This window comes from Arvicanthis niloticus, chromosome 13 (assembly GCF_011762505.2).
Source record: "Arvicanthis niloticus isolate mArvNil1 chromosome 13, mArvNil1.pat.X, whole genome shotgun sequence".
Classification (NCBI taxonomy): Eukaryota; Metazoa; Chordata; class Mammalia; order Rodentia; family Muridae; genus Arvicanthis; species Arvicanthis niloticus.
The window spans coordinates 1,670,638-1,683,187 of NC_047670.1; the positions used below are offsets into that span (position 1 = coordinate 1,670,638).

General features: G+C 37.8%; 1 pseudogene; it reads right to left on the reverse strand.

The window, feature by feature from the left end:
- Nucleotides 1-8,443: 8,443 nt before the first annotated feature.
- On the reverse strand, nt 8,444-10,092 carry LOC117718652 (lipoyl synthase, mitochondrial-like; annotated as a pseudogene).
- Between the last annotated feature and the right edge of the window lie 2,458 nt (nt 10,093-12,550).

Genomic DNA, 12,550 nt, shown 5'->3' on the forward strand with positions numbered 1-12,550 from the left:
GTATTTTAAGGCTCAGGAAATTCCAATTCTAGAGTGGATATGTCATGTAAAACCTAATCCTCCACAAGGAGAAGGCTCAGAAGAAATGCCCTTGATGAATCTTATAAGGCATAAACCGGTGAAAGAGGCACCAGGACATGTTAAGTGTTTTGTTCCTGTCCTTTTTCTTGTGCCCAACCTTAGGGTTAGAGATGCTGCTGCTCAATTGGAAGAATTAAATGTAATGAGTTTAACTGGGTCTCAAGGTAACAAGGGCCAGGTTGCAGCATTGAATCACCAGAGAAAAGGTGATTGCAGTTATTATAATGGACAGTGTAGACAAGACAATGTATAGCATGACTCATATGGACCTTTGGTTCTGGGTAATCAATCATGTTGTTTCCAGGCATGAAATAGATAGGAATCCTCTTACATATCTCTTTGATCTGTATAAGCAAAAAAAAAAAAAAAAATTCACACAAGTGAAGGAAAGGCTTCATTGAGTCATTGCAAAAGGCAATCTTGGCCAGGGAATCAATTTCCAGACTGGAGACAGTTGCAGACCCAGGACCTTTGAATGATATGTGGCCAGGTTCTCCTGAGCATGGGTCTTGACAAGACACCTAAGAGTTTTGTTGTTAGCCATTCTCCAACTCTTCCCTATAGAGACCTGTGATCTTGTACACTTGAGGAATAGAAAAAAATCAGATGCTCCAGAGTCTATTGGGGAAGGAGTACCAAGAGGAAGAAAAGGAGTAAGGAGAGGAGGATAAGAAGGAGAGTAGAAGCTAGGTGATGAGAGAGAAAAAGAGAGGGTGGGGCATAGAGGCAGATGTTCACGTGTCTCCACCAGTCAAAGATAGTTGATATATCTAGGTTGGGTATTGGGTTACACTTCTGATTGAGCATTACCAAACTTATAAAACCTTTGATTAACATTTTTTAAAAAATTGTATAAAAGCAAAAAGGAAAAGGAGGCATGGAATAGGAGTTTTCTAGGGAGGGGAAATGGGGAAAGGGGATGGCACCTGAAATGTAAATAAAATAGCCAATAAAAAAATCACAGGAGATCTCAAGAAACATTATTGCCCTCCAATTAAAGTAGAAGTGTATGAAAACATGGGGATTAATGCATTTTGGCTGATTTCTGACTCACAGTAACTCCAATAAGTCCTCAAACACTTTCTGTGGTCATTTTCCCAGTTACAAAATTATATATATATATATATATATATATATATATATATATATATATATATATATATATATATATATATATTAGAAGTTAGCAGAATTCTCACATTGATACCCTGACCTGTGGAATGAAGCCTTTTATGGTTTTCCAAGGAAGTGTGTATAATTGTCTCTGCCCAAGAAAATGGGGAATCAAGAACATTATCTTTTCGGAGAAATGGCAGAAATTACTCTCACCACCAAGGACTTGAAAGAAGCAGAGGAGGTGGTTTCTACCACATCTCTCTTTGACTCCTATCTGGCTAGTGCAGAAGACATATCATGGAGAATGACAGTTGACTACTGAAAACTAAATCAGATAAGTAATACCAATTGGATCTTCTGTACCAGATATAGTGTTGTTACTTAGGCAAATTAACATATCTCAAGGTACCTGTTATGCCATTATTGATCTACCAAATGGTTTCTTCTTAGTACCCATTCATAAGGTCTCCAAGAAGCAATTTGCTTTCAATTACCAAGTTCAGTAAGGTACTTTCCCAGGTTTGCCTCAAGTTAACTCTCCTGCCTGTGTCACAACTGAGTTAGAAGGGATCTTTATCTTCTGTCTCTTCCACAAAAAAATCAAATTGTTGCACTGCATTGATGAGATTATGCTGATTGGACCTAGTGAGCAGGAGGGAGGAACCACATTGGACTAATTGGTAACACATGTGCATACCAGAGAATGAGAAATAAATCCAACCAAAATTCAAGGACTGTCTACCTCAGTTAAATTCTTAGGAGTTTAGTCGTGTGGGGCATGCAAAGATATTGCTTCTAAGCTGAAAGATGAATCATTTCACCTGGCTGTTCCCACCACCAAGAAAGAAGCATAATGTTTAGTGGGTCTATCTGGACTCTGGAGACAACACATTTCTCATTCAAGTGTGTCACTTGGGCACATTTAAGAAATGACTCAGAAAGCTGCTATATTTTTGTGGTACCTGGAACACTAGAAGAAACATCAATAGGTCCAGGCTGCTCTACCACTTAGACCATATGATCTAGAAGACCCGATGATACCTGAGGTGTCAGTGGCAGAGAAAGATGCTTTTGGAGCAGCTTGCAGGCCCCTGTATGTGAATACAGAAGAGATCATTGGGATTTTGGAACAAAACTCTACTGTCACCTGCAGACTATTCTTCTCCTTTTGAAAAACAGTTCTAGGCCTGCTATTTGGGCATTAGTAGAAACTGAACATTTTACAATAGAACACCAAGTTACTGTGCAAGCTGAATTTCCCTTCATGAACCGGATATTATCAGGCTTTCAAGTCATAAAGTAGGATCTGCACACTTATAGTCTATTATCTAATGGAAATGGTATATATGTAATTAGGCTGAGAAGGTCCTGATGACACAAGCAAAATTCATAAAGATGTTCTTCAAAGGCCTATGGTTTCTACTCTTGTTATAATGCCATTTGCTGTCAAGCATACACCTGTAGTCTTGTGAGGTGTTCCCTATGGGTGGTTAACTAAGGAGGAGAATCCTAGGACCTTGTTTACTGACTATTTTTCCTGTTATGTAGTCACCGCCCAGAAGTGGACAGCTCCAGCAGTACAAGCTCTTTCTGGGACAACCCTGAAAAATACAGGTAAAGAAAAATATTCACAGTGGGCAGAACTCTGGGCAGTATAAATGGTTTTACACTTTGTTTGGTAGAAGAAATGTCCAGAAGTATGATTGTTCAATGACTTATGGGCTATAGCCAATGTATTGGCTGGTCAGAAATTTGGAAATATCATGATTAGAAAATTGGTGAGAAAGCCATCTGGGGATGAATAGATCTCTCCAGGAGAAAAAAAAGGACATGAAGATATTTGTGTCTCATGTAAATTCTCACTAAAAGGTAACTTCATCTGAGGAGGAGTTCAATAATCAAGTGGATAAGATGACCTATTATGTAGACACTCAGCCTTTTTCCCCAGTCATCTTTGTTATTGCTCAATGGGCACATGAACAAAGTGGTTATGTGGCCTCCATGGGGGTTATGGTTGAGCTCAACAATATGGATGTCTTCTCACCAAGACTGACTTTACTACAGCTGCAGCTGAATGCCAGATCTGCCAACAGCAGATACCAACACTGAAACCCAGATATGATACTATTCCTTGAGGTGAACAGCCAGCAACCTGGTGGCAGGTTGATTACATTATACAATTTCCTCATGGAAAGGGCAATGTTTTGTTCTTATTGAATTAGATACTTATTCTGGTTATGGTTTTGTCATTTATGCATGTAATGCTTCTGCCAAAACAACCATCCATAGACTTACAGAATGCCTTATTTTTTGACATGTTATTCCACACAGTACTGCTGCTGACCAACAACATTATTTTATAGCCAGAGAAGTGTGACAGTGGGCCAATGGTCATGGAATCCTCTGGTCTTACTTACCATGTTTTCCACCATACTGTAACAGTTGGTCTGATTGAAAAATGGAATGATCTCTTGAAGACACAGTTTCAGTGTCAATGAGGTGGCACCAGCATGAAGGGCTCGGGCAGAGTTCTTCAGAAAAAAATATGATTTAAATCATCTTCCAGTATATGGTATAATTTCTCCCATAGCCAGAATCAACAGGTCCAGGAATCAAGGGGTGGAAGTTATTGTTTTCTTTGGACATGATATATGATTTGTGTCAAGTTTACAAAGGATGGACTAAGCAACTACTAGATTCATGGACTTCTCATCTACAGCTATTTATTGTTAGGTTAGTTGGAATACATACTGTAAGTTATCAAAATAAATTTCCTTAATATATAAATACTCCATAAGTTCAGTGACTGTGGTAAACCTTGAATAATATATACATAACATTAAAAATATTTAAACATAAGAAAGTATAAATCTCAGCAACCTCATGGAGGAAAATGGTATAGCAAAGGTTAAAATCCTTGCTGTTTCAAAAGGCATGAATGTGCCACACATGGTGGATGAACTGCTACTTGGTGCTAAGTGGGATATGTTAGATAATAATTGAAGAAGACAAAAGCCACAAAACTGGCATGCTCAGGTTCTTGCCAGGGATGGGGGTGCAGTACAAATAAACAAAACTCCAAAAATGTGAAGTTGTGCCTATTCAGCTTAACAAAATATGCAGACCCAGCTGAATCACAACATAGAATTGAGGACTGCTGCATAGGAAGAGTTCTGGGAAAGTAAGAAGTAGTGTATCAGCTGATGTGGAAGTTATTTTTGTTTTTTGAGACAGGATCTTTCTATGTTTCCTTGATTGTTCTGGACATCACTATGTAAGCCCAGATGGCCTTGAACATAAAAGATCAATTTGTGCTAGAATTGATTATGTACTGAACCATCACATCCATCTATAAGAAATATTCCACATATCTCTTTACTGTGGTGTAAAAGGTGTTCTTTGCCTGGGTGATTAACCCTGCCTACCTTGAATATAAGGTTTTCATAAAGGTAAAAACTCAGATCTAAATCCCATCAATTTTCTTTAATGTGATGATTTTTTTTGCTACTCTAAAGCTCCTCTAAACTTCATTTAGAAACTACAGCATGCATCAAAAGCTCCAAACACTTTTGTTATCACTTGTCCTTTGAAAGAAGAAGGTTGCAAGGAGCTTGGTGGACAATTTTACTTTCTAGAAAAAAAGAAAATGTTTTTGAGGCCTTTTTACACTAAATACCCTGTTCAGCTTCTATCTCTTATTCTTATCACAAAATACTCAGCACCAGTAGGAAAAAAAAAGTTATGAGCCCCATTTCACAGTATGAAGAGTTGTTTTTTGGGTGCCTCTAGGTTTCTGTAATATATTTCCATGGGGTTGAGCATCACTGCACACTATAGTCTATGTTGTCTGATGCTACTCTGTCTCTGGATTATACTCTCCACAATTCTTAACAGTATTGATGTTTCTATTTAGCGATATCATAATTTTAAGTATAAATTATTCCAATCCATATGTTCAAAGATGCTCAACAAAACCCACATAAATATTTAAATACTCTTCACTGTGAGATGAGAACATATCACTTTTATTGTTCTCATCCCTATTGTCATGGTATAAATGTGGTGAAAGTTGACAGTTTAAAAATCATGTAAATTTCTCTTTTTCCTCTCTCTCTTACATACATAATTATGACTTCAAAATGAGGATCACTATGCTGGAGATGATAAATATACAAAATATGATTCTGGACAAAACAGAAAGTATTTTTAGGTAGAGTTTGTGCCATTCCATCATGTGCCATTCCATCATCTCAAGTTCAGTTTCAAGGATCCAAATTTAAACTCCAACTTGACCAAATAAGACAATTTCTCACAGACTATTGACTATGCCTACACACCAGTGCATTGTTTCTACATCCTGACCATTCTTACCTCCTCTGCCTTTTAACACTTGTCAAAGAATTTCCCAAGTTCTCTTTCTATAGCTTCTACCAGCTCCAGTGTTTCCTACCAGATTGTGTTTTAAGAGAAAGGTAAGTAGATTGACCCCTCTGATCCTTCCAGTTATATCTTCCTCCTATGTTTTCTGCTTCTGCTCAATGTTACTTTTTCAACAGATTTGGTCTCACATCATCATATATAAATTTTGGGCAACATAAAGTCAGCTGTAAAATTCCTATGTGTCTTACAATGAAGAAAACATCATTGCATTTTCTGTTGCTCTGATAAAATACCATGACAAAAATTTCAGGAATGAAAGGATATATTTTTGCAAAATATCAAAGTTTCAGTCTTTTTTTTTTTGTTGGAATGTTAAGGTGACAGTAGCTTGAAGCACATGACCATATCATATCTACACTCAGGAAGAAGAGAGTGGTCTTTGCTCCTGTTCACTTTTCTCCTTTTATCAGTCTAAGATCAGAGGAAATTCTACCGCCTACCTTTAGAGTGGGAATTCTCACCTCACTTAACCTAAGCAAATGATCCTTCACAGACATGCCCAAGCACTAACCTAATCTGAAAAGTAATGCACAGGTATATCAAGATTATTATATCCTGTGTGACTCTATATTTGGACAAGTTGGTAATTAATTTTGTCATTTAAAACAAGTACTTGGTCAAAAATTTCTTTAAAAGTGAATGTGTTCTGGTTTGCTATGTATTGTAACTGTAAATACTGGCCCCCAAGTCCTGGTTACCCCAAAATACAAAAGAATTCACTCATAGAATTCAACCTTGTCCTTTAATTTAAAACTCTTGGTCAAATAAAAAGTCTGACAGCCAATAGCTAGGCAGAAGAGATGTATGTAGGGATTAAGGTTCTTGACCTTGTCAGAGAAGAGTATGAGGAAATAGAGGAAGGTGGAAAGAGGAGGAAGCAGCCATGATGTAGGTGAATCATAAAAACAGAGCCATGAATGCTAGTAATTGGGGTAAAGAGCTGCTCATATAGAACATGGCAAATTATAGCTTGGCAATATTATAAGGAAGTAGATACTAATAGCATAAAAGGTAGGTACCTACCCAGCTCTAGTGCATTAAATGCTGATTATTACTATAAAGGTTGTTTGTTTTTATCTGGGAACTGAATAGCCAATGGCAGGGCTAAAAATCTCAAATGAGATTAAGTAATACCTATAACAGAGATGTGATTGGTATTGAACCAATTTTTAATCAATATATAATAACTTATGTTTTATTTTTTATTTTATTTATTTATATTTTAATGTTGCCCTTTCTATGTCCTCCCTCACTGAGATCTTCAACACATACACCCCTTTGCCTCTCAGTGCCTTCTGGATTTCTTTTCCAGGTGCATCAAATCTTTACAGGATTAGGTCTATCCTTTCCCACTGAAGACAGACAATACATATTGGGTTTGCCTTTCTGCTACCTCTGTGCTGGTGGCCTTGAACCAGTATGTTTATGCTCTTTGGTTGCTGGCTCAATCTCTGGGTACTCCCAGGACTCCAGTTAGTTGACAGTGTTGGGCTTCTAATGGGCTTACCTTCTCCTTCCATTTTTTTAATCCTTCCCCTAACTCTTTCACATCCCATGGATAGGTACCACTACCTGAAGCTCTTACTGATGGTATGTTGCACTTGCAGACAGAAGCCAAATATGGCTATATTCTGAGAGGTTCTATCCACAGTTGCCTGAGATAGATTCAGACAGTCACAGACAAGCATTGGACAGCAGTCAAGTGTTCAAATTTTTCAATTTACATCTATTGATTAAGTCAGAAAATAACCCTGTACTTTTTGTAACTCGTCAAGATAGAGCTACTGTACATTTATGACTAGACTGCAAATATCCATACAGTAAACAAACACATAAATGAATGAGTACACAATTGATTTATATGGAGTTGCCTTCTTAAACCTTTCTTCATGTATCCTGTACTTTCCAGCTAATTCCTGAAAGGACATTATACCACTCCAGAATGCTACAGTTTCATGGAAGTAAGGTATTTAGCATTCTTCCATTACAACCAAAGTACTTGCAATAATTAACTTATAAAGAAATGTTTATTTTGTGCCAGCTTTGAAAGTTATAGTTCCTGCTGTAATGGGTCTTTCTGCCTTTGTGCCTATAGTAAAACAACATTTCACAGGGTGATTCTGTTTCAGAGACAGCTACTCATCTCATGATACCAGGAAATAAACAAACAGCAAGATGGCAAGATTACAACCTCCTTCCAGCACATGCTGAGAATAACATTATACCACTTCCTAGATTATACCTCTTAAGCTTCCACAAATCCCTGATTGTGACAAATGGGTGAAAAAATGCATGCTAACCTGAACTTTGTGGAGGCTGAAATAAAGACAAAATACAAACTAAAGTATTTAAAAAGTGCTGTTTTTTTGTATGGGTTACTGTGATTTATAAGATCTTCTAAGTGCTAATGCACTTTTAAATTACAATGGCAATAGCAAATGTATGTAGTTTATAGGGTTATGAGGTTCTTTCTTCTTTTCTCCTTTTCTTTTCTATTTTCTTCTTTCTTTCTTTCTTTCTTTCTTTCTTTCTTTCTTTCTTTCTTTCTTTCTTCCTTTCTTTCTTTCTTCCTTTCTTTCTTTCCTTCTTCTTTATTTATTTATTTTTTTTTTTTTGAGATTGGGTATTACTCAGAAGTCCGGATGGCCCAGGTGGAATTACAGGTATATGTCATCATGCCTGGATCTGACATTAGACATTTCAGAATGGTTCTGTTTTGCATGCACAGAAACCCTGACAGGATGGTACCACCTTCACACCAACTAGAACCAAAATCTTAACCTTCCTGTGATCTTAAAAGTCTTGGCTAAATTTTAGAGGCTTTTTTTTTATCCAGTAGACTTTTCAGGAAAAATCCACCTGCTTTATATGAAGATTGCACCAAAGGTCACTTGCAGTATAGTGAAATCCAAGTTCATTTCCTGCTTTTTCCCAGTATTTGAACTTCTCAAGAGTAACATATTCTTCAACCTTAAGGTGGCGTATTGTTGGCTGCATAGACTTCCCTAGAATTGAACAGTTCACATCTGCTGCATGGAAAGCTTCCATCATGGTATAGACCAGCTGATCTGTCTCACCTAGGCCCAGCATTAATGATGTTTTGGAAACAACGTCAAGCTGGACCTCATTGCTATGTTTCAATACATGAAGAGACTGGTTAAAATTGACCAAGGGATCATGACCTTTCTTCAGTTGTTCTGAACCAGTCTCTACACTGTGTGCATACACATCTAATTGAGACAGAACCACATTTTCTACTGCTCTCAGATCTCCTCGGAAGTCCAGGGTGAGGCATTCAACAAGGATTTTTGGATTCCTTTCCTTCAAGCATGATACAGTCTTTGCAATGTGCTCAGCTCCCCCATTGACCACATCATCTCAATGCACCAACAACATAATCCAAACCCCACTCTGAAATTGCCTTGGCCATATTGTCAGGCTCATTGGAATCCAATGGAGGGGGACTTCTTGTAGTCTTAACAGAACAAAATCTGCAACCTCTTGTGCATGTGTTTCCCATCAACATGATCATGGCTGTGGCTGTGGCATACTCACCACCTCTCCAACACTCTCCAATGTTGGGACATCAGGCTTCCTCATATACTGTGTGGAGATTTAAATTCACAATGTATTTTTCAGTTAATTGTAATTTCTACTTATAGGTATCTTTGTATTTAGCCACAGAAATAGTCTTAACTTTTCTTTTTATGACACTTGTTTCCTTTATATTCATCCCAAGTGATCTTGTCTGCAAGATCACCAGGTACAAAATCTTGAAGGTCTGATTATGCAAGAATTCTGCAAAAATTTCTTTTTCTTATCTGACAAAAAACTTAATACTCTAACTGAGCATGCATGTCTTCCTAATACCTGGAACAGTCTCTTTAGTTTTGAATTTGGAATAAGCAATGGTGTTCCTGTCACTCACCCAGGACCCTAGTCTGTGAGCTCAAGAAGTGCTTTAAAATGGAAATAAAACTGATTTAAGTCAATCAAATAGAGGCAAGAAAACTACAACAATGGCTCTCAGAATCTGATAAAACATCGTGATAATATCATCCAAATATAAAATCAGTGCCTCAAATCAAGAAAAATCTGACAGGACCTAAAATAAACATATAAAGTAAAATTTTCTTAGCATTCCATGCTGGATCTCAAAGTGTAACAAGAATATCAGGAAAGAGATAAAAAAAAGCAGATCCTTAAAATGTGCAGAATGCAATAAATTACTGTACTGTCACTCAGCAAGTTACAATAGGACATAAGAAATAAATGTTAATTGGTCAAAGGCTTTAAAAAACTGGAAGCTTCATGGTTTCAGTGCCTCCTGACCTATGCCATGTACCTGAGGCTCTTGAGTAAGCAAAGCCTAAGAGACTTGGCAGACAAAAAGATAGAATGAACCACAGGGCAAAGCAAGATATGGAAGAGAAGACTTTTACCTCCATCAAACATGCACACGTTTTAGGTCCATTTCTAAACTTATCCCAGTCATTTCTTGTCCACCTTTATTATCAGGAAGGAAGAGTCCTTGTTTCATATGTCTTCCTCATATCACAACCCACATTTTCTGATGTTTTAATATAGATTTTGCAATCTAATCATTCAAATCAGAGTGGAAGACATTTATAGGATAGACATTCACTCCATTAAAAGATAATCACAGTTTTTCATGTGAACTTTTAATAGTGCTGGAAAGTCAAAAACATATGAAAAATTCTAATTGCCTAAAATGTCACCTGTTGTCTATATTTTTGGGTTCCAATTGCATGTAAATATGGGATAGAATGTTTAAACCAACTTATAATGAAATGGAACGGAACACTTATAGATCACCTGCCTGCATATTGCCATGCTCCTGCCTCGATGATAATGGACTGAACCTCTGAACCTGTAAGCTAGCCACAATTAAATGCTGTGTACAAGTTGCCTTGTTCATGATGTCTGTTCACAGCAATAGCATCCTGGATAATGCAGAAATTGGTAGCAGGGACTGGGGTATTATTATGATAGGCATGACCATGTTTTCATTTGGGGAAATTGTGGATTTTGAGATTCTGAAAACCAGTGAAATGCATTAAGATGGTCTTAATGGGCTGTTGTAGTAGGAATATGAAAGACTCTGCTGCTAAGTATGATTTAAACTGTGTTAACCTTGCTCAATAGGTTTGAATGTAGAAGAACTTCAGACTGTGGTTCAGAGACTGCTTTGTGGTATTTTGGTGAAGAATGTGGCTGCCTTTTACCCTTGTCTGAAGAGTCTACTTGAGACTAAGATAAAGAGATTCATATTAATTACACTGACAAAGGATGTCTCAAAAAGCCCAACTGAGACTGTGTTCTCCAGTTAAGTCTCATGAAGAGCATTTTGAACGAGCATAGCAAGCATAAAAGGAAAAAATACAAAATATACGGTTCAAGTATTAAAGGGGCACTAGGAAGTGAAATGGAACTGAAGCCTATGTTCTAGAAGATAATAGATGAAGAAATACGTTGGCAAGATACTACCCAGTTAAATTTAGATCCAGTTATTGTGGTATACCCCCTTAATCCCAGGAGACAAAACCAAACAAATGTCTGAGTTCAAGACCAGCTTGAGACGAAGCAGGTTCTAGGTAAAGAAAAGCTTAAATCATGCATGGTGATACACTTTTTTAATTTCAGCATTGGAAGAGACAGAGTCAAGCAGATCTTTCAGTTCAAGGTCAATCCACAGAGCAATATCCAGGAAAGTAGAATTTAGACAGGGAGGGAGTCTGAAAACAGAAAACTAGTAATAGAAAAAGGGGAGCCATGTTACAGCCCCAGAAAGCAACAGAACATGGCAGCTTCAGCCATATGCCATTACTTTTTGAGTAAAAAATAGAATGGACTACTGAGCCAATTGATGCTGATTAGCTGAAACTAAGAAATAAGTGGCAATTAAAATGAGAACAGCATTGCTGAGAAAAAATCTTCTGTGAAGCGTTTTTTTGAGAGCACAAAGAATCTGTGTTTCAGAGATAGCCAAGGGTGTACATCACACTGCAGCTGTACTTGGTGATGTGTAAGAGTCACCCAGGTACTGGTTTTAAAGGCATAAAGGGGTCATGAAGAGCAGCTGAGGCTTGACACTGTTAGAGGACATAGAAGACCATTGGTGTAGGTACAATCTCAGTTGCAGTTGATTACCCAGGAATTAGAGTATCATGCAAAGGAGTTGAAGCTTGGCACCATGAAGAAAGCCTATCACAGGCTATTGGTGAAGCTTATTTGCAGCAGAAGACCCCAGTGAATTGCAGATGGCAGTTCCATGGGATGACCACCAAGAACAGCAGTGGCAGTGGAATAGATCAACCTGACCTACAGTGGGCAGAGCTTCAGAAATCACACCAGTTCTTTGGAGGGGCCTAGAAGACCATGTGTGGATCCCAGACATTGAAACAAGAAGCTATACCATTGAAGGTACCTTTAAGACCCCAAGATGTTTGGTATGACTGAGACATGGACTATTGGTGAGGAAAGCTGTTAACAGGTAGTGGAAACAGCTCAGAAGAAAGATGTTGGTTGCAGCCAACAAAGATAAAAAGTAGTTGGATATCTGTGGACTGCTTTGACATCAGCTATGGGGATGCAGAATTTGGAGTTTGCCCACTTGATTTCCTGTCTTGCCTTGGGGATTTCAGTTAAGTGATTAAATGAATCTCAGAAGAGACTTTGAACTTTGGACTTTTGACATTATTGAAACTCCTGTAGAATATGGGGACTTTTGAAGTTGGACTAAATGTATTTTGCATTATTCTATGTTTAGGTATGGCCTCCATAGACTCATGTTTAGATAAGGAATGCTAGGGTGGTGAGGCAGGAGGAAGTGGGTAGGGGATCACAGTCATAGAAGCAGGGGGGATAGAACAGGGTGTTCACAGAGGGTAAA